Here is a 27861-nt window from a genome sequence, read left to right on the forward strand (position 1 = left end):
AGCGCAACCGCCGCGCCGGCGCCCCCTAAGGGCGGCAGCTGTCACAGCCAGGCGGGCCGCCGGGGAGCCTCGGCGGGGCCGTCTCCGCCCGCCCCGCCCCGCCCCGCCCGGGGCCGGAAGTCGGGCCCGCCCGCCGCGGGGCATGCCGGGAGCTGTAGTCCGGCGCCGCCCCGGGGTCGCGCTCGGGCCCCGCGCGACCCCGCACGCCCCGCCCCCCCCGGCGAACGGACTTCATTTCCCATCGTGCCGGGCCGGGTGGCATGGCGGAGAAGGATGACACCGGAGTTTGACGAAGAAGTGGTGTTTGAGGTAGGGGGCACGGAGGCGGCCGGGGCCGGGCCCGGGGCGCGCCCCGCGGGGGAGGCCCGGGGATGCGGGGCGGCGGCCCGGCGGAGGGAGGCGGCGCGCCCCGGCCCGGGCCCTGCCCGCGACCCTCGGCCACCCCGGCCACGCGCGCCCCCGGGAGCCCCGCCCTCCTGCGCTCGGGGCCACGCGCGCCCCCCGGGACCCCCGCGCGGGCGCCCGCCGGGTCCGAGTGCCAACGGCCCCGCCGGGCAGCCCCTGCCCTCGGGGAGCTTCGGGCCCGCGCGGCCTCCTGCCTGCGCCCCGAGACCTGGGGCTGGGGGCATCGGGGACACACCCCGGGGTGCCAGCAGCGATGCCAGCTGGGCAGCGGGCCGGCACGCCGCGGCTTTCTCCTCATTCGTGACCCGTTGGGATCGATGAGTGGGGAAGGGGCGACGGGGCCGTGTCCGCGCCGCAGCACTGGACATAATAAAGGGGGGACAGGCCCAGGGGCCCCGCACGGACAGGCGGGAAGAAGACGCGGCTTCAGCCTTGTCAGCGGTCCCGGCGCCGGGGCAGGGGTGCGCCTTAGGCGGGTTTTCATAGCGTATTTAGCTCGGAGTCCGAGAGTCTGTTATAGAACCCCCATTTACGGTGCAGCAAAAGCACCCCGGAATTTGTGTTCAGCCGGCAGGCTCTCACAAAATGACACGAAAGGCCAAATTTTGCCTTCAACGCGGATGGATGGATGGATGGATGGATGGATGGTTTTATCTCTTTCAACATATTTGTATAAACTTTCTAATTTATTACAATGTTAAGGAAATACATGCTTCTTGGAATTGGTTCTAAAAGGATGGATTATATAGAGGCAGCCGAGTCACTTGTTTCACTGTGACTGTACCGAAAATATGTCTGTCTGCTCAACGCTGCACAATTTGCAAGATTTGAAGCCCTTGGAGGCAATTTCAGAGAACCACTAAGAATAATTAGAATTTATTTAGAATGGCATCAGAAATTGGGAATGTTATCTGGCAAAAAGAGGAAAACACTGGTAGAGAACAATAAATAAAAATTAGAAATTATTGCACAAGAATAGTTATTGTCATGAACAAAAGTCATTCAGTCAAAATAAAAATTATTTCAATAACAACAGAGCAAGGCATAAGCTATTATACCATTCCTGAAATGAACCAAAATAATATTAGGACTGAAGACTTAAGGATACTCTATTACAGGGGGTGGCTACTTGGTAGAGGATAGAGCACCGGCCCTGGAGTCAGGAGTACCTGAGCTCAAATCCGGCCTCAGACACTTAATAATGACCTAGCTGTGTTGCCTCGGGCAAGCCCCTTAACCCCGTTTGCCTTGCAAAAAAAAAAGGGGGGGGGTGATACTATATTATGAAAAGAAGATTCTAGAATTGGCTTTTTCTGAGCATCTTTTTAAGTTAAAAAAAAAAGCAGTTCAAAATACATCCCCCCCACCCTGTTTTAAGATGGGAGAATGGACTTGATCAGAAGTATCAAACGCCAGAGCTACAACGTTGCCTCCAACCAGATTAAAATGTAACTAGGAGATGTTTAACAAAATAAATAAAAATGCAATTGAATTTAGTTATCAATATACTGCCTGTATTTAGGGGGATCCAGGTGATCTCTCTTTTTCATTTGAGTTTGACACTACTGAACGAGATAACCTCAACAACCATCCAATTAAAATAAAAAAATTAAAATAAAGAATCCTGATTGCTTGATAATATCTGTACATAGAACTGTATGTCAAGAAACCTAATTTTAATTTTTAAATGAATAAATTTGATTTTGGCTCAGTATATGGTAGTTTCTTTTAGAGTTTATAAATCAAACTACTAGAGAATTTTGCGGACAATTTAGACTAGAATAAAATTGATACATAAAGTTCTAATATTTTGTTGAAATGAAATATTCTCTCTAAAGCCCTATTCAGTTGCCTTTGCTGGGGAAGAGAGGTAACTATGACACCACACTGTCATCAGAGCTCAAATTCTCCTCCCTCATAAAAGAACTTTAACCTTACAGTCTAGCAAAAACTGGGTGCCTATCCCCGGAGGACCTCCTTGGCTAAATTTGGAGAAGCTTATCAGAATGTTGGTTTTCAGTTTACAGAATTGTTAGCCACAGCAACATTCAAAGACTATATCTACTAGGGTATAATGGATTTGGTTGTAGGTAGATCCAGTGAAAACATAGATCCTTGAAGTTTTGATGAACTATCAATTATAGAAACTGAACACCTTTTTTTAATCTTAATAGCAATTTTTTCCAGTTACATGTAAGGATGGTTTTCAACATTCATTTTTGTAAAATTTTATCTTCCAAATTTTTTTCCTTCCCATGATAACAAGCAATCTGATATAGATTATACATTACCATCATGTTAATCTCATTTCCATATTAGCCATGTTGTGAAAAAAGAATCAGATTAAAAGAGGAAAACCACAAGAAAGAAAAGCAAATTTTTTTATTTTTATATCTTTTATTAAAGATCTTATTTGAGTTTTACAATTTTCCCCCCAATCTTACTTCCCACCCCCCCCACAGAAAGCAATTTGTCAGTCTTTACTTTGTTTCCATGTTGTACATTGATCCAAATTGAGTGTGATGAGAGAGAAATCATATCCTTAAGGAAGAAACAAAAAGTATAGGAGATAACAAGATCAGACAAGATATGTTTTAATTTTTTTTAAATTAAAGGGAATAGTTCTTGAACTTTGTTCAAACTCCACGGTTCTTTCCCCGTACACAGATGGTATTCTCCATTGCAGACAGCCCCAAATTGTCCCTGGCTGTTGCACTGATGGAATGATGGAATCCATCAAGATTGATCATCACCCCCATGTTGCTGTTAGGGGGTACAATGTTTAAGAAAAATTTTGAAAAGGTGAAAATAGCATGCTTTGATCTACATCCAGACTCTAGTTCTTCCTCTGGACATGAATGGCATTTTCCATTACAAGTCTTTAAGAATTGTCTTGGATCATTGTATTGCTGAGAAGGGCAAAGTATATCATAGTTGATCATCACACAATGTTGCTATTACTCTGTACAGTGCTCTCATGGTTCTGCTCACTTCACTCAGAATCAGTTCATGTAAGTCTTTCCAAGGTTTTTCTGAAATATATCTTCTCATCATTTCTTGTTTTATTTTTTACATGCAAAGATATTTTTCAATATTCATCCTTTTCCAAGCTTTTTTCTACCACTCTTCCTTCCCTACCACCTCCCATGGCAGCAAACAATCTGATAGATGATGTACATGAAAAATCATGTTAACCATATTTCCATATTAGTCTTGTTGTGAAAGAGAGACCTAAGGGGAAAACATGAGAAAGAAAAAACCATAAAAGAAAATTTTTAAGTGAACATAGTATGCTTCCCTCTACATTCAGATTCCATAGTTGTTTTGTTTGCTTTTTTTTTTCCTGGCTATGATAGCATTTTCCATAATAGGTCTCTTAACTGCTGAGAGAAATTTCATCCATCAAAGTTGATCAGCACACAGTGTTGCTGCTAATGTGTACAATGTTCTCCAGGTTCTGCTCACTTCAATCAGCATCATTTTATGCAAGTCTTCCCAGGCTTTTCTAATGTACAGCCACTTTTGTTTTCTTATAAAAATAATTGTGCTCCATGCCATTCATATACCATAACTTGTTCAGCCATTACCTAATTGTTGGGCATCCAATTCTTTGCCACTACAAAAAGAACTGCTATAAATTTATCTGTGCATGTGTATCATTTTACCTTTTTTATGATCTCTTTAGGACACATACCTAGTAGTGGTATTGCTAGATCAAAGGGTATGCACAGTTTTATATCCCTTTAGACAGAGTTCCAAATTGCTCTCCAAAATAGTTGGATCAATTCACAACTCCGCCATCAATGAATTTTCTCACATCCCTTCCAACGTTTATCATTTTCCTTTTCTGACTTATTAGTCAATCTAATAAGTGTGAATTGTGCCTCAGAGTTGTTTTAATTTGCATTTCTTTCATCAATAATGATTTAGAGCATTTTTTCATGATTGTACATGGCTTTCATTTCTTCATCTGAAATCTGCTTGTCCATATCCTTTGACCATTTATCACTTCTATTCTTATTCATTTGACTCAGTTCTCTTTGTATGTTTTAGAAATGAAAACTACCTTTGCGTGTAGTTGAAAAAATTAAATTTTAAAAATAGAAATGAAGTATTTATCAGAAATATTGGCAGCAAAATTAGTTTCCCAGCTTTCTGCTTTCCTTCTAATCTTGCTTGCTTTGGTTTTGAAATGGACCACTTTAAATTTGGCTCAGTTTTATCTAGAATTTTCACATCTGAAAATTTTTTCCTGAAATTATTTAGAAAAATTTGCTTATAAAAATACGAGTTCTAAATTGCTCTAAATCACTAATTATTAGTGAAAGGCAAATTAAAGCATCCCTGAGGTATCACCTCACACCTCTCAGACTGGCCAATATGACTAGAACGGACAGTGACCAGTGTTGGAAGGGATGTGAGAAATCTGGGACATTAATACCTTGTTGGTGGAGCTGTGAGCTCATCCAACCATTCTGGAGAGCAATTTCGAATTACACGCAAAGGGCAACAAAAATGTGCAAACCCTTTGACCCAGCAATACCACTACTGGGTCTATACCCTGAAGAGATGATAAAAAAAGGGTAAAAATATCACTTAGACAAAAATATTCATAGCAGCCCTGTTTGTGGTGGCAAAGAATTGGAAATTCAGTGAATGTCCTTCAATTGGAAAATGGCTTAATGAACTGTGGTATATGTATGTGATGGAACACTATTGTTCTATTAGAAACCAGGAGGGATGGGGATTCAGGGAAGCCTAGAAGTAGTTGCATGAACTGATGCTGAGCTAGATGAGCGAACCAGAAGAACATTGTACACCCTAACAGCAATACAGTGGTGATGACCAACCTTAATGGACTTACTCCTTCCATCACTGCAACAGTCAGGCACAATTTTGGGATATCATTGAGAATACCCTTTGTATCCAGAGAAATAATTGTGAAATTTGAACAAAGACTGTTGCCTTTAATTTAAAAAAAAACTTATCTTATTTATGTAATTTTTCTATCTCTTATACTTTATGCTTCTTAAGGATGTGATTTCTCTCTCATCACATTCAACTTAGATCAGTGCATACCATGGAAACAATGTAAAGACTAACAGATCTGCCCTCTGTGGGGGGTGGGGGGTAGAAGCAAGATTAGGGGGAAAATTGTAAAATTCAAAAGAAATAAAATCTTTCTTAGAAAAAAAATTGGAGTTCTCAGGGTGGCTAGATGGCACAGTGAATAGAGCACTGGCCCTGGAGTCAGGAGGACCTGAATTCAAATGCGGCCTCAGACACTTAATAATTACCTAGCTGTGTGGCCTTGGGCAAGTCACTTAATCCCATTTGTCTTGCAAAAACCTAAAAAAAAAATAGAAGTTCTATAATACATTTTTACTACATTGTACACAGTAATAGTAACATTATTTAATGATCAGCTGTGATTGAATTAGCTCTTCTCAGCTGAGTCAGCACTGAAACATTTCTGTAACTTTTAGTCCTAGGGAGTCATATGGGAAGTAGTAAAGTGACTTGCCTGTGGTCATACATCTGGACTAGTTTTTCAGTCACTACAGCAAGGTTATTTCTCAATAAAATATTATAAATCTCAATAAAGTATTATAAATATCAAATTCATTTTTGAGAAATGTTTTTAATAATCACTAATATTTATATAATGCTTACTATCTACTTTCGAATAAGCAGTTTGAAACAGTGGAAGGAAAACTGACCTAGGAAATGAGAAAATTCTAGACAGTGCTCTATTATTGACTGACTTTGTGACCTTGGTCAACTCTATGAGATTACTAATCTGCAAAATTGAAGATTTGGAGAGGGGAGACTAGATAAATACAAAAGTGTTTTTTTTCCTAAATGTTTCATAGATCTGTTGGAAATGCCATGCTGACTATATTGTTCTATCCAATTTTAAAAGTTTGAGTGATAAACAAATATTGCTCATGATCCCAAGAGGTAAGTGCATGTGTACAGTCTAAAAACTGATTCTTAATAAGTTCTATTCCCTTTTCTACTAGTTCTGCTGTGACAGTGAAAGGGGACCATTCAAGACTGAAAACAGTTTTTAATTTTTTTGTTTCATAGGATTTGCCATAGCAGTATTTTTTTAAAATGTTCATTTATTTTTTGTGTTAAATTTGAAGTTTTGTTCTTTCCCACCCTTTCCTTCTCTACCCTTTGAGAAAGTTAGCAATGATACCCATTAAACATGTGAAATCATGCAAAGCATTTTCTTATTAGCCATGGGCAAAAGAAAAAAAGCAAGAAAAATTAAGTATAAAAATATCCTTTAATCTGTACACTAATTTAATCAATTCTCTCTGGAGTTGGATAGCATTTTTCATTGAGTCTTCTAGCATTGTCTTAGATCATTGTATTGAACCTCTGCTCAATAGCTATGTCTTTCACAGTTGATCATAGTTACAGTATTGTTATTTCTCTGTACCACATTCTCCTAGATCTGCCCATTTTACTTTGCATCAGTTCATATAAGTCTTCCCAAGTTTTTCTAAAATCATCCCCTTTGTCATTTATTATAACATAGAAATATTCCATCACAATCATATGCACAGTTTGTTCAGCCATTCCCCAGTTGATGGACATCCCCTCAGTTTCCAGTCTTTTGCCAAAGGAAAAGAGCTGCTATAAATATTTTTGTATAAATAGATCCTTTTCCTTTTTTCATTGGCATCTTTGTGATACACGTGGATCAAAGGGTATGCACAATCTAATAGTCATGGGCAATATTATAGTGATCATCTGTGCTTGACTTGGCTAAAACTGCAGACTGTCTTTCTGTTAGAAACTCTCAAGTTGAATTGTGGTGTTAAAACCTTTGAGAATCTAGAGTCACTTCCACACCACAGTGAAGCACTTCTCTGGAGGTCAAAAGGACATTATCAAGAATCTACCTTGCTGAAGGAAAAAGTGGACTGGTCTGCATCTCAGATGAGGAATAACAAATTACAAATTTGAATACTCCCTTTATAAGCACTTTTTTTTTAATAAGAGAAGGACTTCCAGTTCTTTGATACTTGCTATATGGAGATTTTCTTGGATAGTTTCAGAGTTGGAAGGGATATTGGAGTTCATCTAGTCTACTCATTTCACAGATGGGAAAACTGAGATCCAGAGAGATTAAGGGACTTGTCCCTGGGTCACAGGGGCACTCATGACAAGAGTGACTCCATCTTGAATTTTTAATAACAGCATCTCAGCAAGCCAAGGACTTAAGGGTAGTGTCAGAGCTAGAATAGGGACCAGAATCTCCTAGAATGAGAGCGCAGAAGGAAAAAAGACACATGATAACTGGGGAGAGAATAAAGAAGCATCCAGCTTCCCGGGAACCATTCATTTTACCAAACTCAGGAGAACTTCTTCCTAGACTTCTGAAAGAATCATGAACAATTTCTGCTGAGAGAAGAGAATGGAAGATCGCAGTCTTCGCCAAAAGGGAGTGTGGAGGTTGGAAACTGCAGGCTGGTGAAATTAGCTTGTATTTCCAGTAGAATTCTAGTATTTTTTTATTTTTAGTTTTTTTAGTTTTTGCAAGGCAATGGGGTTAAGTGGCTTGCCCAAGGCCACACAGCTAGGCAATTATTAAGTGTCTGAGACTGGATTTGGACTCAGGTACTCCTGACTCCAGGGCCAGTGCTCTATCCACTGCACCACCTAGCCGCCCCTGAATTCTAGTATTCTTGAAGGAGAGTTTAGAAAAAGAAAGGATGGTCACAAAAAAATCCAGCATGCCTTCTTCAAGAAATCATATCAAACAAACTTGATTTCTCTTTTCGACTACTAAACTGATATCTCAGAGAATGCGATAGTTCACTTGCCTAAGCTAGTGCTCCCCCCCCCACCCAGTCTTCTTTATATATTCTCTATTCATGTTACTCCTTCTCCAGACTCTATGATCCAGATTTCTGACCTCTTTGCTATCCCTCAAAGAAGACAGTCCATCTCTTAACTCTTTCTGTTTCTGCTAACTGTCCCCCAGGCCTGGAATTCTCTCCCTTCTCGCTTCTGCCTCAGCTAAAATCTCAACTTCTACAAGAAACCTTGCCCATTACCCCTTACTTCCAGAACCTGCCCTGTGTTGAGGATCTTCGATTTATCCTGCCCATTGCTTACTTGTACACAGTTGTCTGCATGTTGTTTCTCCCACTTAAATTGTGAGCTCTTGAGGCAAGGGACTTTGACATTTTACCAAACTCAAGTAAAGATTTCTTTGAAACCCCCATCACTTAGTACTATGCCTGGCAAGGTAGGCACTTAATGCTTACCAACTAACTTCCCGTTTATTAAAACCTGTGATGGCTTTTTGCCCTCTTCTTGGGGTTAGAATGGAACATGTAGCTGGATACTATCTTCAGTTGGTGATATCAGAGCTGGCCAAGAGGCCATTCTCAGTAGTGTCCTAAAAACTCAAGAGTGGGAAAAGTATCCATGCAGGGAAAGTGGTGAATACACCAATCCAGAAGGATGAAAACTAAGAAAAGACCATCAAATGAGGCCCTTAAAAAATCCTTGATGACTTTGGAGAAAGCATTTTTAGTTGAGTAAGAGAATTGGAAGCCAGATTGCAAAGCATTGAGAACTGAGAGAAGTGGAAGTAGCAAATGTAGGTAACATTTTCCAGGAGTTTGAGAAATGGAGGAGAAACATAGGATGACAGCTTGAGGGGATGGCGGTGTATAGGGAAGACATACAAAGGGGAACTTGATAGGAAGAATCTGTCAAATCGAGAAGAAGACTTGGACAAGTGAGGATGCACTTGCTGGAGAATATAAGAGGGAATAGGATAAACTACACATATAAAGAACTCAGGATGATGCATCAGCATTGTGCATCCAAGAACACGGCTCTGTCTTCATCTGCATTCAGAGACATTGTTCCCATCACTAAGAAGGAGCTGGACCAACCCTAGTCAGATGACAGATGTAGCCCTGCGTTCAGTTATGGGCACCACACGTTAGGAAATTGGAGAGCATCAGACAAGGCTTCTCAGGCTGGAAAAAGGCCTGGAGTCTGTGATGGATGGGAATTGACTGAAGGATCAGGGTGTTCAAACTGAGAAAGCAGAGATTTGGTAGAGGCACAGGGAGAGAACTCTTTGAAGGGCTCTCCTGGGAATGAGAGGGCTTAAGTCTTACTAGTGATGAGATTCTCCATCCTTTGAGAGAATGGCTGCCAGCTTGGAAGCTGGTAAACACCAAGAAACATTTATGATGTACTTATTCTATGTCCTCTCCAGCATGGTAGAGACCACCAGAGTTGGTGCTTCCCTGGTGAGGCCTTCTATAAACCTGAAGCACCTCCCTGTTAAAATGAGGTTTCCCAGTGGGACTCATTACAGCCACGTTGAATTACTCTCAATGTACTCGTACGTTGTGTGTATGTGTGTCTGTCTGTATTTGTGTATACATGGTTTTTTTTAGGTTTTGGTTTTGTTTTTGTTTTTGTTTTTTTGCTAGGCAATGGGGTTAAGTGGCTTGCCCAAGACCACACAGCTAGGTAATTATTAAGTGTCTGAGACCAGATTTGAACCCAGGTACTTCTGACTCCAGGGCTGTTGCTTTATCCACTGCGCCACCTAGCTGCCCCGTACACATGTTTTTGATTGTTATCTTTGTATTCCAGAGCAATAATTTGGCATGCTGCTGACGCTTCATAAATGATTGTTAAATTGCTTTCTAATTGATTTGATATAGAATTGATGCTTTAAGAGTGAAATCTCCAGCATTTACTTACAAATGCATTTCATGTTTTAAGTATGTCTTTTGTTTTAACATAGGCTTTTCTAGAAGTAATCCAGCTGTCCCAACCCTAATAGAATATCCTACTTGAGAATTCTCAATGGCTCCTTATTGTTTCTAAACCAAAATACAAGCTGTTCACTTGGCATTTCAGAATCATCCCAATCATCTCCAGCTTACCTTTACAGATTTGTTTACCAGTGTCCCCTTGAATTCACATCTCACCAATGAGGAAATTGGTTAGGAGATAGTGAACACTTTTTGAATATGTAGCTTCTTGTTTAATATTGTTGAGTTAAAGCAAAGTTAAATCATAGCACAATTTTCTGGTCACCTTTTTCATTGAGTCTTGCATGCTTACAATCCAAATGTGAATGATGAATATCATTTAATGTATCAACTGCATGTTACACAGTGCCCAACAAATAGTGGGTGCTTAATGAATACTTGTGGATTCATTGAGCCACCTTCAAGGTTTTATTTTATTGTCACTAATTAAATGGTTATGAGTATCAAATTTATAAATCATCCTATTGAAGGAAGTTAAAGCTATTTTCTTCTACTACTGTCTAATCATGCAGGGTGAGCCTAGGTTCTTAAAAACTGTTACAGAGCACAAGCTCTGACCAGTTCTCCCAAGTTTGAAAGGGTTAACATAGGACTGAGCAGCTAACCCTGGGTCTACATGTCATTGAAGGGACAGACTTGAGGGGGGGCTTGAGCCATAGCAACCCATATAAGGGTTAAGATCTGTATCAGTGGAAAAAGGGACCATACTAAGAAAGTTACAGAGTTTTTTTTTAATGTTTTAAGAGTTTATCTGTGTATGCTTTTAAAAATTATTTTATTTTCCTCCTCATCTGCATCCAAGAAAAACCCAGAAAAATGATATGTAAATTCAAGGATGACTTTTATAAAGCATCTCTAGTTGGAGGTATATTATATTGCTTATTTATTAATGGAATTTCTTCAGTTATCAGAACCCTATTGCTAACATAAATGGTTGACTACTCAGCATGAACAGTTCATCTCCCCCAAATTCCCCATGAAATTACATATTTAATTTATGTTTTCTTTGGCAGAAATCTGTATAAATGTGAGTTGGCATTGCTTTTTGAAATAAGTTATTAGTTTCTTTCATGTTGTCTCCTATTTCAAATTATTTTCCTCAGGGCATTTAAATGCTTGAATTTATAAATTTTTTATCCTAACATTCCAAAAGGTATTAAATATCTTTCTGATATTGTTTTCTTATGTATTCTTTCATATTTCATTTAGTAGAATGCATTGTATGATTGTAGATAGTGGCTGGTTTGGTTATATTCTAGAGAATTATCATTATTCATACCAATGTTATTAATTTATGTTTAAAAGTTTAAATGCTAAAGAGGATCTATTAGATCTCTTTGTATTTCATGTCACTCTAATTTTTCCTTTATTAAAAGATTTCTTAAAAGGACCATGCACTGAAAACTTTTTCTTTAATATTGTCTTGACTTCTTTTGTACCACAGGGGGAAAAAAGCAGCACTTATATAAAAATCTAAATTTAAAGTCAATTTTATCATTCATTCAAATTTTTGCTCTCCCTCTCTCCTCTCCCCAAGATGGGAAGCAGTCTGACATAGTTTATACATGTGCAATCTTGTAAAACATATACAAATCATGTGAAAGAAGAAACAAGGGGAAAAAATGAAAACGTATGTTCAATCTGCATTCAGACTCAATCATTTCTTTCTCTGGTTGTGGATAGCATTTTCCATCATGAGGTCTTTGGAATTGTCCTGGATCATTATATTGCTGAGAAGAACTAACTCTGTCATAACTGATCATTACATAGAATTGCAGTTACTGTGTATAATGTTCTCCTGATTCTGCTCACTTCAAAGTGATCATTCTAACTCATCCTTCTGAATGTCCTGCCTCTGCTTAACCTCCATTTAGGATCAGCTATAAACTCCTGTGGCATTTTAAGCCCTTCACTACCTAGCTTCAGCTTCCCCTTCTAGACTTAGTAAAATCTCTCTCATAGGCAGTCTTCCAGTCAAACTGGCCTCACATTTGCATGATGGTATCTCATGTCTCAGAGCGTATACACGGCTGCCCCACCATCTTCTTGGAATGCATTCCCTTCTCAGCTGCCCCTTAGAATCCCTAGCCTCCTTCAGACTTGTGCTTAAATACTATCCTTTAAACATGACCCTAGAACAACTTTGTGTATAGTGTATTCTGTTTTATAAATGCGTACCCATAGGTTTAGTCAGGATGAATCTGGTATTTCCCTCAAATAATATAAATTCCTTGAGGGTAGAGACTTTGTTTTGTATTGGTTCCTAGCATAAAAGTAGGTTCTTAATAAATGCGCTTTGATTGATCTTTAGTAGACCGGAACACTTTTGTCAGGTCTGAGACTTTCTGCACATACCACTTTGTGTTTAGGAGATCACAGAAGCAAGTCTTTTATCAGTAGAGGTATGGGCAGAATCCTGAGGAGCAGACACATAAAAGGCCATCTTCTGGTCTCATGGTGCAACAAGTTAATGGAATACTACATTGTTTCTTATATTAGTGTAACATCTGTTTGATAAAGCTACACTAGGACTTTTTTGGTGCTCCACACAGAATACAATTATCTCGAAGCCCTTCACTGAAATAGGAGACTTTGGACATTACCTTTTCTTAACTTCCACAATGCAGAGTACAGAGCTTGATTCCAAGACACCAAAACTAAGAGCAATGAGTGCTCATTGCAAAGAACCAAGTTTATAACTGATGGAAGGAAATTTTACCTATCAAAAGTAAAATGGACTGTCTCAAAAAATCATGGTCTGAAGGAACCTAGAGGTCTTCAAATAAAGACTGAGCACATTTTAGGTATGAATTTTCTTCCTGCTGAAATTCTAGGTAACAATGGATACAACATTGGATCTGGAATCAGGATGACCTGAGTTCAGTTGTGATCTCAGACACTTACTAACTGTGTGCCCCTGGCAAGTCGTACCTCAGTTTCCTCATCTGTCAAATGAGTTGGAGAAGGAAATGGCAAACCACTCCAATAGCTTTGCCAAGAAAATGCTAAATGGGATCCCAAAGCTGGACATGACTGAAACAAGTCAACAATAGGATTCAATCCACCAACTTTTATTGAGTAGCTTGCCACAACTTTCATTTTGCTGTTTAGAACTATCTACCATGAGTCTCACCAATAGCCATTTCACAAGAAATTTTCTGTCTCATCATTTTTGTCCACTGTCTTGTTTCCTTTTCTTGATTTAGTAATCTACACTTTGACTTTGATAGTAAAAGAAGGAAATGTAACTAAAGATCTCTCTCTCAGCCATATAGCAAGACTATCAATTCTAGATATGTGGTAATAGAACAGTTACTATGTATGAGATATCAATCATTGTTCCTCATCAGACATTTTAGAATTGAATTGATAACATTACTTCTACATATTCCAGCTGGATTCATATTATACTCTCACTATTGATAATTGACAGTGTAGAATAGTAGAAAACAGTAAGATTTGAAGTCAGAGGGCCTGAGTTTGAATCTTGGCTCTACTTCCCATGTGATACTTAACAAACTATTTAATGTTCTGATTTCATTTGTAAAATAAGGAAGTCAGATTAGATCTCAAAAGACCTCTTCCATTTGAAAATCCTATGGTCCTAAATCTCATGGATTGAAAGGGACAGTCTAAGCACAGGGGAGAGACAAAATAACCACTTAAGTTATTTACTTGCCATGAATACATTGAATATATGTTGTCTTAGTGCTTTTTTTCTGTGCTCTATATTTTGAAAGTGCTATTATAATTGTTTACATGTTGCTTTTAAGACAACTTTTTTAACACAGATGGTCATATTGGTAACGCTCCTATGATGAAACATGTTGCTCACTGAGGGTAACATGATAGACTTAGGTCAGAAACTGAGATATAATTTTTGCAGATCATCAGAAATAGAATTAATTTTAATTTTTTTTAAATTAATGAGGGTATAAGAAAAATGAAAAAAAATTGTCGGTCATAGATGTGCTTCCTCCCTACCCCATTTTGTTAATATTATTGGGTGCTATAAGATACATGAAAGGCAGAATAATTAAATTGCTAGCCCCAAAAATTATAAATGCCCCCTTGCTACTATTGACTTCAGAAGTGTTTAAAAGAGCTTGAAACAGCAAAACCATGGACTTGAAGTAATCCTGTGAAAGCTGTTTAAAAAAAAAAACCCTTCACATACTCCTTTCTTAGGTAGTCATTTAATTTAATATTATTATAGAAATTATGGCCTAATATTTCACAAAGGAGCTGTTTCTAGTACTGCCAGGAAAATGCCTTATGATGATAGAAGTACAGTTTCTCAGATTTAGTTACCATGTAAATAATTCTGGAGAATTGAGTGGAAATTGTCAAGAGGGAAAAAACATTTGTGGACCCAAAAAGAATATGACCAGGGGGCAGTGAATTTATTATATTGAGCAAAGTAGAAATCTGCTCTCTGTGAAGGTTTGATTTTATTTTCTTACTGTGCAGACTTTTACTTGGACCAGTTATTATGGTCCTTTCTAGTTAGGAAGACTGTTATCCTATGATTAAGTTTTTCTTGGCTGAGGAGTACAGAAGCCTCTAATTATAGAATCATAGATCAGGATTAGTAGACTTTTGAAATTTAGCTAGTCTAAATTCATTTTATATTTTAGGAAACTGAGACCCAGAGATTCCTTCCTCAAGATTACACAAAGGAGAAACCTGGAAATTAGCAGAACTAGGCTTTGAACCCAAGTTCTCTGGTCTTTTTGACTCCCTGTTTTATCTCAGTATTCATATTAAAAATGATAGTGTGCAGTGATATATTTTTAAAAAGTTGTATTAAAGGGGTGGCTAGGCCCTGGAGTCAGGAGTACTGGGTTCAAATCCAGTCTCAGACACTTAATAATTACCTAGCTGTGTGGCCTTGGGCAAGCCACTTAACCCCATTTGCCTTGCAAAAAAAAAAACCCTAAAAAAATAAATAAATAAAAAGTAAAAAAATAAAAAGTTGTATTAAGATGTTTAACATTCAATGGTTTATAATAATTTCTTAGAAATTAACACCTTCAGTTTTGCAAGGTAGGTTTAATTGGTACTATTCACGGCTAGAAGAAAATTTTGAGTGATGAATTAAACTTGTTGAGGATAGAGAATGTTTTTCTCTTATTTTTTTTATTCATTATTTTCATTTCCAAATTCTCTGCTCACCTTTGACTCTTTTAAAGGCAAGAAAAATAAAAATCCATTATAAATATCTATTATAAATATAATAATGCAAAACAAATTTCTGCATTAGCTTTTTTTTAAAGGCAAGAAAAAAGAAGACAATATGCTTCAAACTGCACTATGACCCCATTAGTTCTCTCTTTGGAATGGTATGGAATATTCTGTTTATAAGTTCTTTGGAATTGTGATTAGTCATTGTTTTGTAAAGTGTTCTAAGTCAAAGTTGATTATTTTGCAGTATCGCTATCATTATATAAAGTGTTTTCTGTTTCTGCTCCCTTCGCTTTTCATCAGTTCCTAACAATCTTCCCAGATGTTTTTTGAAACCAGCCCCTTCATAATTTCTTTCAGTACAATAGTATCCCATTACAATCATATGCCATAACTTCTTCAGCTATTCACCAGTTGATCGGCATCTCCTCAGTTTCCAATTCTATGTCTAACAAAAGGGCTTCTATAAATATATCTTTGTATTTTTATTTTTCTTTGATCTCTGTGGGCTATAGCAAAATCAAAAAGTATGTACAATTTAATATCATTTAAGGCATCGTTCCAAATTGCTTTACAGAATGATTAGACTAGTTCACAGTTCCACTTGTTTACCCAAAGCCCCTCCATTTGTCATTTCCCTTTTCTTTCATCCTCACCAATCTGATAGGTATAAGATGGTACCTTCAAGAGTTGTTGAAATTTGTATTTCCCTAATTATTAGTGATTTAGAGTAACTTTTTCACATGCTATTGATTTGTTTTTATCTTTGTATCCCCAGCACAATGCTTGGCACATTATAATCGTTTAATAAATATCTACTGGTTTATTTTAATGATTTTTGTTAACTTTTAGTTGCCTTGACTTTTTATTATAGTATCACACCACTTATTTCTCTTAATTCTTGGTTACCCATGCTTCATTTTTATCATTTTATACATATATATATATATATATATGTATGCAAATGTATATCTTTTTAAAATGTAGGATGGTCTGGTTTTTCCGTATATATTTTAAGGCAATTCTCCAATTTCTTTCTGATCACAACTTTGACTTATGTCTTTAGAATTATGTAACTGAGAGCTTTCATCCCTTTTTGGCAGCTTACTTTGTAAGCTTTCCCTGAATACTTTGAAACCCTTCCCCCCACCCCATCTAGGCTATATTTCAGGCAATTCCCAGTGTTTATGTGTATATATAAAATGAAGTAGGAATTTCCCCATCTAAAAGTTCCTGTCAGTTCACTCATTCAGTATTATTTTAGTCATTGTATTATCATTCTCCTGGTTTCTGTTTACTTCTGAATCAGCTCATATAAATCTTTGCATCTTTCTCTTAATTCCTCCTAAGTATTGTTTCTTCTATTACAATAATAATCTATTACAGTTCTATAGTACCATTTATTCAGCCATTCTTCAGTTGGTGGGTCTCCATGCCTTGTCCAGATTTTTGTTCCCACAAAAACTGATGCTTCGGATATTTTGGTGCATATAAGCCTTTCTTTCTCTCTCTGACTTCTGGGTATATGCTTCACAGAGTAGAATTGCTGAGTCAGTATGAACAATTTAATGACTTTCCTTGCATAATTCCAACTTTTTGTGAGTAATATTCACAATTACTTCCCCTTTTACAACCCCTCCTCTATTTCAACTTTTTAACATGGTTATTGGTAGTCTGCCATATTTTTTTTTTTTTTGCAAGGCAATGGGGTTAAGTGGCTTGCCCAAGAACACACAGCTAGGTAATTATTAAGTGTCTGAGGCTGGATTTAAATTAGTCTGCAAATTTCTTAAAAAATTATATGTCAAAAATGTGCATATCCTTTGATCCAGCAATACCACTACTGGGTCTATATCCTGAAGAGATGATGAAAAAGGGTAAAAATATCACTTGTACAAAAATATTCATAGCAGCCCTGTTTGTGGTAGCAAAGAATTGGAAATCAAGTGAATGACCTTTAGTTGGGAGATGGCTTAGCAAACTGTGGTATATGTATGTCATGGAACACTATTGTTCTATTAGAAACCAGGAGGGATGGGAATTCAGGGAAGCCTGGAGGGATTTTCATGAACTGATGCTGAGTGAGATGAGCAGAACCAGAAAAACACTGTATACCCTAATAGCAACATGGGGGTAATGATCAACTTTGATGGATTTGCTCATTCCATCAATGCAATAATCAGGGACAATTTTAGAGTACTTGCCACAGAGAATGTCATCTGTATCCAGAGAAAGAACTGTGGAGTTTAAACAAAGTGGTCTTTAAACAAAGACCAAAGTCTATTACCTTCAGTTTTTTTTTTAAAAAGTGTCTTATTTGCTATCTCTAATATTTTAGTTTCTCCTCAAAGATAAAATTTCTCTCTCAATACATTCAATTTCTGTCATTGTATTTAGCATGGAAACAATGTAAAGATTATCAGACTGCCTTCTGTGGGGGGAATGAGGGGAGGGAAGGGAGGGTGGGGGGAAATTGTAAAATTCAAAACTTTAACAAAAAACCTTACAAAAACTACAATTGTATATAATTGGAAAAAAAAATTAAGGAAAAAGAAAAAGAGGAACCTTAAATGACCTAACATATGAAAGAGAGATTTGGTGACCCATGAATAAGCAAAGTAAGAACTGCAAGGGGTAAAAGATTTTTGAAGTGTTCTATCAAACATTCATTTTAAAGACTATGCTAGGGGCAGCTAGGTGGTAATTACCTAGCTGTGTGGCCTTGGGCAAGCCACTTAACTCCATTGCCTTGCAAAAAAAAAAAATCTAAAAAAGAAAAAGAAAAAAATTTAATCTAATTTCTATAGAAGTCTGTTCAGGTCTGTAGTTTTCTTTTTATTCATCCTTTTGTTAAATTTGTCTGTTAGGGGCCTTGAAGTCCAATCCCCTCATTTTACAAATGTGAAAACTGAATCTAGGAGAGGTTCCATAATTTGGCTCAGTGTCTGATGAAGGATTCAAACTGAGTCTTCCTGATAACAGATCCAGCTTTCTGTCCTCCTCCCTACAGGTGACCTCTGAATCCCTTAAGCTCTAATCCTATTGTCTGTCTTGACATTATGATGCAATTTTTTTCTCATATTCATTTAATTAGAAGTTGTTGATTTAAAAAATTCCTAGATGCAGCCAGTAGTTGGAATTTGTTTTCTTACAGTTCTATCATTTGCTTTCATTTTATGGAGTTTAATCTCCCTGCCTTTCATGTTATAATTGCATCATTTTTCACTTTGCTTCCTTATGTATTTTTCACTCCTTCCTCTTCTGAGGTAGCTCTTGGTTCCTGTAATTAAGTTTCCTTGCTCTAGCAGGAGCTGTGCTCTAGCATAGGTATTCACCTCCTCCAAGTTCACTGATTTATTTAAATCACCAAAAAATAGTTATCGTGAATGGAGAGGGGCGGCTAGGTGGTGTAGTGGATAAAGCACCGGCCCTGGAGTCAGGAGTACCTGGGTTCAAATCCGGTCTCAGACACTTAATAATTACCTAGGTGTGTGGCCCTGGGCAAGCCACTTAACCCCGTTTGCCTTGCAAAAAAACTCTAAAAAAAATAAAAAAAATATCATGAATGGAGCTCTTACCCTAGGCCCTGGCCAGAGCATTCTGGACAGTATTACCATATTTGGACCTCTCGACAACCCTAGAAGGTAGGCACTATCATTATCTCCATTTTATAGATCAGGAAATCATAAGCCCCTTTATGCCTCTTCTCCTTCCCCCCCTTCCCACCTTCCTTCATCCCAGATAAGTATTCAGATTCAAGCTCCCCTATCTTCCTTCATCCTAACACTTAATTTGAGTCTGGAGGTGATGCTGTGCCATACAAGTGATCTGGATTGAAGTGAGGGAGAGTTGTCTGGGACAAGCAGTGAGATACTGATGTCCTCCCTCACTTCAATCCAGATCACTTGTATGGCACAGCATCACCTTCTTGATGTCACAGTCCTCTTCAAGAACTTGAGTAAGGCAAGGCTGTAGTCCCCCTTTCCATCAAGTGTCCATATCTTTTTTTTTTGTTTTAAAGATTTTATTTACTTTGAGTTTTACAATTTTTCCCCTGATCTTACTTCCCTCCCCCACCCCCTACAGAAGGCAATTTGCCAATCTTTACATTGTTTCCATGGTATACATGGATCCAAATTGAATGTGATGAGAGAGAAATCACATCCTTAAGAAACTATAAGAGATAGCAAAATTACATAATAAGATAACAGTTGGTTTTTTTGTTTTTTTTTTAATTAAAGGCAATAATCTGTTCAAACTTCACAATTCTTTCTCTGAATACAGAAGGTATTCTCCATAGCAGATATCCCAAAATTGTGCCTGACTGTTGGAATGAGCGAGTCCATCAAGGTTGATCATTGCCCCCATGTTGCTGTTAGGGTGTATAGTGTTTTTCTGGTTCTGCTCAATATGCTCAGCATCAGTTCATGCAAATCCCTCCAGGCTTCCCTGAATTCCATCCCTCCTGGTTTCTAATAGAACAATAGTGTTCCATGACATACATATACCACAGTTTGCTAAGCCATCTCCCAACTAAAGGTCATTCACTTGATTTCCAATTCTTTGCCACCACAAACAGGGCTGCTACGAATATTTTTGTATAAGTGATATTTTTACCGTTTTTTCATCATCTCTTCAGGGTATACACCCAGTAGTGGTATTGCTGGATCAAAGGGTATGCACATTTTTGTTGCCCTTTGGACTTAGGTCCAAATTTCTCTCCAGAAAGGTTGGATGAATTCACCTCCATCAACAATTTAATAGTGTCCCAGATTTCCCACAGCCCTTCCAACAATGATCATTATCCTTTCTGGTCATATTGACCAGTCTGAGAGGTGTGAGGTGGTACCTCAGAGAAACTTTAATTTGCATTTCTTTAATAAGTAATGATTTAGAGCAATTTTTCATATGACTATGGCTTACTTTGATCTCCTCATCTGTAAATTGCTTTTGCATATCCTTTGACTGTTTATCAATTAGGGAATGGCTTTTTTTTTAATTTGATTCAGTTCTCTGTATATTTTAGAAATGAGTCCTTTGAGGGGGCGGCTAGGTGGCACAGTGGATAGAGCACTGGCCTGGAGTCAGGAGTACCTGGGTTCAAATCTGGTCTCAGACACTTAATAATTACCTAGCTGTGTGGCCTTGGGCAAGTCACTTAACCCCATTTGTCTTGCAAAAACCTTAAAAAAAAGTAGAAATGAGTCCTTTGTCAGAAACATTAGTTGTAAAGATTGTTTCCCAGTTTACTGCATTTCTTTTGATCTTGGTTACAGTGGTTCTGTCTGTTCAAAAGCTTTTTAATTTAATGTAATCAAAATCATCTAGTTTGTTTTTAGTGATGTTTTCCATCTCTTCCTTAGTCATAAACTGCTTCCCTTTCCATAGATCTGACAGGTAAACTATTCCTTTATCTCTTAGTTTGCTTATAGTATTGTTTTTTATGTCTAAATCCTGTATCCATTTGGATCTTATCTTGGTAAAGGGTGGGAGGTGTTGGTCTAATCTAAGTTTCTTCCATACTTGCTTCCAATTTTCCCCACAGTTTTTATCACAATAGTTGGATTCTGAGTTTATCAAACAACAGATTGCTATAATTGTTTCCTGCTATTGCACCTAGTCTATTCCACTGGTCCACCACTCTATTTCTTAGCCAATACCACACAGTTTTGATGATTGATGCTTTATATTATAATTTTAGATCAGATAGGGCTAAGCCACCTTCTTTTGTACTTTTTTATTTTTCATTAAAGTGTCCATAGTTTCATCCTTACTTCAGAAGGCAGAAGTGAGGAAAATACTGCCTTCACTGTAAAAAGAACTCCTTTTCTTTCCCGGGTCTCAAGCTCTAGCTGGACTCCTGAGATTTCTTCTGTCAACATCACTCAGGCCCACACATTTGACAGATCCCTGGAGATTCCCCATCACATTCTAACTCTATATCCTGGGAAGACAAAAGAATTGTCAGTTATTTACCAACAAGCAACTTCTGTAACTTGTAGCAGGGAGCAACCAACTACCTCTACTCTTCCCTGCTGATCCTGATGATGGCCCTTTTGGAGTCTCTCCTCCATTCCCTCTCATCCAGAAGGCAGAGCCTTGGACCACATGCTTAGTTCTAAGTATTTACTGGACCTTTCTCTCTTCCAGGGTTCAGATTTGGCAGCATCCCAGGTCACCTCTTCAGATTCTCCTTTCCTCTTTTTACCTTGCAACCTTCCTGCCATTCTTTCAGGGAATCCTTCATCTTTCCTGATGAATTGGAGAGAGGAGTAGCAGGCCTTACAACCTTTTAGCTTTTCTTAAGAAAGCACCCAACTTGCCCTTGGAAGAAATGTAGTCTTTTGGTTTTCTGGCACTCATGGACTTTGCCCCTGCAAATGAGGTGGAAGTGAGAGCTTCAGGATTCTGCCTTTATCGTTGGTAGCTCTTGTGCCTGGCCACCCACCATACTTCTTCACACTGTGGATGACTCAGTCAATGGGGTTCCTGAGTAAGGTTTTATTTATTCACAGGCCTCCTGCCTTTTCTTCTTAGAAAAACTTATTATTAGGTTGCAAAATACCTCTGTCAATTAGTAACTTCCTGCAAAAGCTCTAATGTGAACAGCTGTTATCTGTAAGAGGCCCTCAAGCAGAATCCAGGACTTCAGTTTTTCTTATCCTTTCTCTACTCTCTCAACTAAGTAGGTTTTAGAAATCACCTGTCTTGTTGCCTTTTCTTTATAATGAGCCAAAATCTGGCCCTCTGCAAGTTCCACCAGTTACTCCTGAAAAGATGGACCATCAAATAGGTCTTTTCTTTTTCAAGCTAAACATCCCAATTTCCCAGGCAGTCTTATATGATTTGGTTGAATCCTCTAACCCTTTAGACTGTTTTTCCCTTGATACATTTGGGTTGATTAATATCCTATTTTAATTTTTAACAAAAAATTTAAGACTCCCCCCTCCCCCAGAATGAATTTTCTTTATAACAAAAGCAACTAAACAAAATTCCTCCAGATGGTGTCTGACAGAATAGCCACAACACCACACATCTTCAGCATTCTAGAGAACATGTGTGTTATCTATCCCTTAGAAGCAGTATTGGTTTACAGTTCCTCAAAATTTGGCTTCTCAGCATTCTTTTTCACTCTTCTTTGCCCTGTTACAGTGTGGCTCCCAAGCCTGAACACACAATTCCAGGTATGGCCTGACTGTGATCAGGGCCCCATTTTCATACAGTATTGAAGACAGGATTATTCAAGGATGCTCTGAATTATCAGCCATGCTCGCTTTGTCCCCCTCTGCCTCTGGTAGCTTCTGGGGATTGATGTATTGGCTCTGCCCCTCATGGGTACTGATGAGCTAGACTTCTGAGGATTGGGTGTCAATCAGTAAGGAAGCATTTCTTAAGTGACTATGAGATGACTGGTTCTATGCAAAGCACTGAGAATGAAAATGGAAGCCTAAAGACAACCCCTTAAAAGAGGGATCTGAAAAGGGGAGGTGGACTGGGGGGGGGGGACTGAGGATCATATAGAAAGTTCACAGAGCAGCCTAGAGAGGCATGAAGATGTCTTTGGAGGCTCTGGGAGGGCCACCCAATCAGAAGATCCACCCACAGGCCCAAAAGGGTCCATATATATGTCCAATCAATTTCTAGGCTCACAGTGCCACTCTACTCTCAAGGGAATAAAAATATTAATTTGTAGGATGTTTCCTCCTAGACCACATGATCCATGGAGTCCAAGTTCAAGCCCTATTCCTCTCCCTGTTTGCAACAGGAAAATCCAGGACGTTTGAGAAACTGTTCCAAGGCTCAGATCAAACTTTTCTCTTCCTATCTTAGAGGGTTTCACTTGTGGTTTCAGAGACCCATGGTGGGTCTGGGCATTTGAGATTTGACCCAGATTCTGTACCATTGTACTTTCTCTGTAATCTGTGCTTGCTACATAGGGATATTACCCTGTGTAGATCACATATACACAACTAACTCTCGCTCTCTCTCCCTTCAGTTCCTTCTCTATCAAATAAAATACAAACTCTTTAAAGAAAATTTTATCTGATATGTTTATTGTCTAATCCAAAAGTATCAAATTCAATTAGAAATGGATCCCTGTGGGGATTTTATTGACTTAGAAAATCACAAATTAACACTTTGTGTTGAATTGTATTTTTAAACATTTTCCAATTACATTTTAATCTGGTTCTGCCTTCACTCTGAAGTTTTGCAGGCATCTGATCATGGCATGCTGGGATATTCACACTTATGCTCTAATCTATATCTCTATCTTCTGAACCACAAGACTAGCATTAGATACTTCCTCAAAAACTTTACTAAAATTTAGGTAAACTAAATCCACTGTATTCCCCTCATCCAAAAATTTAATAATCCTGTCCAAAAAGCAAATGAAATTTAGCCTGTCCTGATCTATTTTTGATGAAGCTAGGTTGGGGCAGCTAGGTGGCACAGTAGATAGAACACTGGCCTTGCAGTCAAGAGGACAGCGTTCGAATCCAGCCTTAGACACTTGACACTTCCTAGCTGTGTGACCTTAGACAAGTCACTTTACTCTGATGTCCTCATATCCAAGGCCATCTCCAGCCATCCTGATTCATATCTAGCCACTGGACCCAGATGACTCTGGAGGAGAAAGTGAGGCTGGTGATTTAGCACAGCACCCTCCTCACTTATCCAGTTCATGTGTTTGTCATGTCATCACCTGATATCTTCAAAAATGAAGGACAAACAGTATTATTAAGTTGGCTTTAAATACAAACTCTTAAGACTATTTTTTTTTAGGTTTTTTGTAAGGCAGTGGGGTTAAGTGGCTTGCCCAAGATCACTCAACTAGGCAATTATTGTCTGAGGTCAGATTTGAACTCAGGTCCTCCTGACTCCAGGGCTGGTGCTCTATACACTGCACCACCTAGTATTATGACTTTTGTATTATGATATATGATGTATTAGTATGTATTTTGTATTATTATTTATTATGTCTTATTCTCCTTCAGTGGAAAAGCCTCAAAGACAGGAATTATTAATTTTCTATTTTTGCCATATAATTTAATTCATACATAAGAATTTAATAACTATTTGCTGATTAATATGTGAACTTTATCTTTGTTTGTGTAGATATTAAAGTTGATATAAGTATGTATATTTCCCATAGAAAATATACAAAATATCACTATCAAGAACATGGAGCCAGCAATTTGGCTTTGCTATTTATGCTTAATGTCTTGAAAAGTCAGTTAGAAAGTACTTTGTTAGTCAAAGAACTCTGCATTATTCAACCTTTTCCCAAGAAGACTCACAGTAAAGCCTTGCAATTTGCAGAATTACTATTATATAAAGTTGGATATATAGCCCTTACTAAATTAGACATTAGAAATAAAAAAAAATTAAGTTTGTATTTTATTTGGTAGAGAAGGAACTGGTGTGTATGTGAGAGGGAGAGAGAGTTGTGCATGTGTGGTCTAATAGGGTAATATCCTCATGTAGCAAATATGCCTTGTAAATTACTGTGTAAATCACATTTTTATACCTCAAATCACTTTTAAATATACTTGAGAATTTTGATTTTTAAAAGAAAGCAAACCAATATTTAAAAACCATTAGGCATCTACTGTGAGCAGAGAACTTTGCTAACATTGGTAGAACTTTTCAAAGAAATATGATTTGCGTCTTTATGAGGCTTAGTCTACCTAGGGAAGAGGAAACTCATAACTATTATGCATAATCTTACAAGAGTACTTAAGATGCCAAATAAAAGTGTTAAGTAAGGTTAGAGTCAGGGAAAGCCTCCTGGAGGAGCTGGCAGTAGAGTTAAGCTGGTAAAATGCTAGTTAGGCATTTAATAGATGAAAGGGAAAGGAAAGGATGATGAAGGCAACAGACAAACCCTGAGCAAAGACAAGGAGACAAAAAATGGGCAGGGCCTCTTGAGAGCCATCTCATTTGTCTGCAATCTAGAATGTGCAGGCAGATTGAGTGAAGTGGTGCTGGGATTTGATGGACCCTGAATGCCAGGCAGAGAGAGAAGTTTGAACTTTATTCTAGAGGAAATAGAAAACCACTGGAATTTTTTGAACTGATGTGGCATAAGGGATATCTTTGCATATAGTCTTACAACAGTAAGAAAGATGGATGGAAAAGGGAAACAAGTGGGGAGAAGAGAGGAGTGTGATGAGTGACAAATGGGGGAGTTGAAACAAGAAAGGCAGCAGGGTTTCATTATAAGGATAGAACAAGAAAGGTCAGGATAGCAAGAAAGCATTTTAATATTTTATGTTTACAGGAGACATTTGGAGGAGTGATTTAGATGGGGGATAGAGTGGAGGAGATGAACTGGTTAGGTAGTTTCTAACTCCTCTTGTTAGCTATGATGGTTTTTAAGTCCATGAAGAGTAGTATGGCAGATGTTAAAATTGTTTTGAGAAATAACTATTGGAGTCAAAATATAATTTGGTAGAACTGAAGAAAACCACTTCAGCCAAAAGAAATACAAGAAACCTCATACACAGCATGTGGGAGCTTCTCAGGAAATCCTTGTGGCTCACTATTCCTGTAAATTTCAGCTCAGAGCAAACATACATAATACCAACAATGCTACCAGAAAATGACAAAAACAATCCATCCAGATGACGAATTTGCCAAGGCCCTTCAAGGGCACTAAGCTTGCCCTGATGGATAAAATAATTTCTTTAGGGAAAAAAATAAGCCATGTCCAACAGGAAATCCAAAACTTTGCAGAAGCAGCACTTTAAAGAAATTACTTTTGCCAATCCTAGCCCCCAAAAAAGTGAGCTTCTCCAGTGAATTTGGAAGCCAAGGAGTGACTTCTGAGTTAAGTGAATCATCCCAATTTTAGCCTCGAAGAAAGATGATCCTAAAGCAGCCCTATCTACTTTTCAAAATTTCCAGGTCAGATTCAGTAGAGTAAGTAATAGCACCATTGTTCTTGGCTTAGATTTACAAAGGAAGATCCAATGTGTAGGCAGTAGAGGCGCCAGGATTTTGGTGAGATGATTTCACTGTTTTTCTTCTCTCACTACCTAATTGTACAAGATACTTTGGATCCTAAAAGCTCCATTCAGTACTGTGAGCTCCTAAGCTTTGTATCTACAAGAAGAGAGAATGACTTGAACAGGAAAAGATTAGCCTGTTAGAATGCTCCGGGATGTGTGGCTATCTCTGATAAGAGGGGAGCCCATAAGTATCAGGTTCTAGGCTGATGTGAAATGGAGTTCACTGAGGGAAGAAGTTGAGAGTTTTTCCAAGTAGTCTACTATAGTTCAGTTAGTGGCTGCTCTCAAAAATGACTTAACTTTGAACCACATCTGAAGGATTTCTTTCCAAAATTAGCCCAGTTTCTCTTGTTCCTCAGTATCAAGATAAGAAATGAGACTAAATCTTATCCCCCACAGTCCCTGTGGCCTATCCTGGTCTGAATTCACTCTAAATTTTCATTTGGAAATAAAAAGGATAGGAACTGGTTCAATTCCCTACCATATTCCACACTTCTAACTGATGCCACTGTCAAGTAGTCAAGTCTGAGTTTTAACAAAGATTAAAAGAAAAATTTTAAATGCTTATTTGAATGAAGACCATATCCATTTGTCTAGATGCATACTGAAACAAAAATATTGACCTCATTTTAGTTTCATACACTTTAACAACAAATTTTACATTTTCTCAAATGACACCCTAGGTTCATACACCATATACATACACACACATGTGTGTATAATTAACGTGCATTTATGTGTATATAGGATTCTATACAGTCTTATTTTTTTAGGTGTTTTTTTTTGGCGAGACAATGGGGTTAAGTGGCTTGCCCAAGGCCACACAGCTAGGTAATTATTAAGTGTCTGAGGCCAGATTTGAACTCAGGTACTCCTGACTCCAGGGCCGGTGCTCTATCCACTGCACCACTTCGCCGCCCCTGGACCCTATAATTCTTAAATGTTTGCCTTCACTAGGATAAAAACAATCCATTTTTACTGGCTTATTTTCTTCGTTTTAGTTTTAAGTTGATAGGTTTACTTGATCATTTCATCATTACTCCCTTGTTGTCGGCAACTGGAGATTGCAGTTATATTGATTCTCATATATTCTCAGTCTTTTCTGGGAAATAGAAAATCCTTGGAACGTACTTTTATACCACTTCTCTTTTAATCTCTTTCAGAATTCTCCACTTTATCAGTACTTGCAGGATTTGGGGCAGACTGATTTTGAAATATGTTCTTCTGTGTCACCAAAAACAGAACAATGCACCTCCAAGAAAGGACAGCAAGAGAATTCTACCAAGATGCCATCAAATGTGAGCACCTGCATGCTAGCATTTACTGGAGAATCACCTCACTGGGTTTTTTTTAAAAAACCATTCACATTGAGAAGCACTTTTTAAAGATTCCTTCCGGGTCCTAAATTCTACCACACTCCACCCCCCCCC

The 27861-nt window shown here is 38.3% G+C and overlaps 1 long non-coding RNA gene across 1 annotated transcript; it reads left to right on the plus strand.

Annotated features, from left to right (window-relative positions):
* Positions 1-171: 171 nt before the first annotated feature.
* On the plus strand, positions 172-27861 carry LOC141515214 (uncharacterized). The gene is made up of 2 exons (XR_012476251.1): positions 172-309; positions 27595-27861. It is a non-coding gene; the product is annotated as an uncharacterized LOC141515214 (long non-coding RNA).

Source organism: Macrotis lagotis, chromosome 2, assembly GCF_037893015.1.
Source record: "Macrotis lagotis isolate mMagLag1 chromosome 2, bilby.v1.9.chrom.fasta, whole genome shotgun sequence".
NCBI classification, from domain to species: domain Eukaryota; kingdom Metazoa; phylum Chordata; class Mammalia; order Peramelemorphia; family Peramelidae; genus Macrotis; species Macrotis lagotis.